This window comes from Nicotiana tabacum, chromosome 23 (assembly GCF_000715075.1).
Source record: "Nicotiana tabacum cultivar K326 chromosome 23, ASM71507v2, whole genome shotgun sequence".
In the NCBI taxonomy this organism is placed as follows: domain Eukaryota; kingdom Viridiplantae; phylum Streptophyta; class Magnoliopsida; order Solanales; family Solanaceae; genus Nicotiana; species Nicotiana tabacum.
Window position 1 is genome coordinate 116097488 of NC_134102.1, and position 2373 is coordinate 116099860.

Sequence of the window (2373 nt, forward strand, 5' to 3'; positions counted from 1 at the left end):
ATTGAAGAAAAGTGCGGACCACACATGGAATTGTGCGGCCGCTGAACCTCCCAAAGGGCATTTTTGTCTGAAATTTCCAGCCTTGTACAAATAGATGAGTTTCACATTTTTAGGTCAATGTTTGACATCAACTGCTACAGTAGCCGTTTCCTTTTACTTCTTTTAATAGTTTTTCATATTTTGAGATATTTTAACATAGATTTCATCATTTTAATCTTGCAATATGAGTTCAATTATTATTTCTTCTTCTATTTCTTCAATTGCAAGCATGTGTAGCTAGATATTTACTAGGGTTGTGACCCAACCCTAGTGTGTAAACTTAATGGGTGTTTAATTTAATGCTTGTTTATGGTTGGGTGTTTATTATTTAGCCTCGTTTACGCTTTAAATTGTGGAATTAATGGGTGCAAGCATTAGTTCATGCCTAATTGACTTTTTCTCTACTTGAGAAAGAGAGACTTAGTCTAGGAAAACTTGGCTAATAAGAAATTGGGTCAATCAAGAGATTGATAATCCTAATTAAAGGGTTCGACCTAGAGATAGTAATAACCCGACTTGAGCTTTTATCAACCGTTTTATTCAATACTCATTTGGACTTGAGAAAGCCAAATTGGGAAAAATCACTCTCTAACCGAGAGGTATTTAGTGGGTAATTGAGTGTTGATAGCTATAATACACCCCGATCAATAAAACAAGCATTAAGGTTTATAACCCATTAGGAAAATACCTAGGCGATGGTCATAGCCCTAGGCTTTTTACAAAACTTGAAAAATAACAAAAACAATTTCTTAGTTTTATTTCTCAACTTGCACTTTTAGTTTTAAATTGGACTTAAAAACAACTCCAATTTATGGAAGTGTAAATTTAGATAGTCAAATTCATACACTACAATATACACTACTAACTCCCATATATAGCTCCCTGCGAAATTCAACCCCGACTTTTGTTGGGTACTATTATTGCATCGACCGTTTCATAACCTTGAATTGAGGTGTGAAATTGAATGAGATCAGTAGGCATAGCCAGCTACCTCTGATGCCTGGTAACCGTGGAGGACCAGTCAAAGATGAACGAGGTAGGAACGTCAAGTCTCTTCAATGAGGCACAACAAGCATTGAACCGGGTAAGGTTCTATAACCTTCAAACTCCCCTTATGAACCACTTAAAGTTTCCCTTTGACGTTTCTTACTCAGTTCCCTTTCTTTACAGGCTTCAGTGCTTCACCATGAGAGCTTCTTTCGGCATCGCTTGGAAGTCATCCAGCTCGAATTCAACCTCATGGAGCAGGCTCAAAAAAAGGATATGTTCAAGCTCCTAAGTGAGCAACAGGACGAGGCTATCAAGGGTCTTCAGGTCGAGCTAGACAGGGATCAGAAGGAGGCTTTGATCCTGAGTCGGGAACATACCGACTTGGTTGAAAAGGTAAAGGAATTTTAAGTTAAAAACGAGGTGCTAGTCGTGATGACTAAAAACACAACCTCGCAGATCCAACAGAAAATTGATCTGATTGACCAACTCCGACCCAAGATGAACGAGGTCCAAGCCATAAACGATGGGTGGAAAAGCAAAATGGACCTTTTGACTTCGGAGAAGGAAACCTCTAAGGCGAAGCTAGCATCGGTAGAGGTCCAACTGCGGGTGGCGAAGGAGAAAGATGGCAAGTGGTCTCAGCTGAACGACGATCTCCGAGCACAACTGAGCTTGGCTGTCACGGAGAGGCATGCCCTCGGTAGAGAATACAAGGCAGTGAAGTCCAAGTTGGCTACGACCTCCACCGATGCCGATGAAATGGGGGCCCAATACAAGGCCGATGTGGAGGCAGCCGAAGTCCGCCTGAAGGCAAAGGCCGAATATATGAAGCGGTTATCCTGTAGAGAGACCCTCGAGGAGATCCACCCCCGAGGCTTTGACCTGACGGTTGAGATCGAAGAAATCAAAATATCTAAAGCCAAGGTAAAAAGCTTTATGAGCCCGAAAACGCCGAAGGCTCTAAGGGTTCCGAGGGTTCCGAGAGATCCGAAGACCCCGACGATTCTGGCGAAGAGTCAGGACCTGGTGAAGATCAGGCGTAGATGCCTTAGTACTTTTTTGGTTTTTGTCTTATGTACATTTTTGTTTATTTTGAGGCCATTTTTGTTAGGCCTTTGTAAGTATATTCTGGAATATATAAAATTTTCCCTTTCTGGAAATTTCGAGTCTTTACTTTTTAGCATTTTTTAATAATTTCTATTTTTTCAATGTTTCTAATGCCTTAGCATAGAATCCAATGTAGTTATATGGCGTTCATTTTCTCAAAAGTTTGAATGAAGCCTCACTTCGATGCAACCTTGTTTTCTCGAGGCTTTTAAAAACTTGGTGCGAGGATTTTAGACG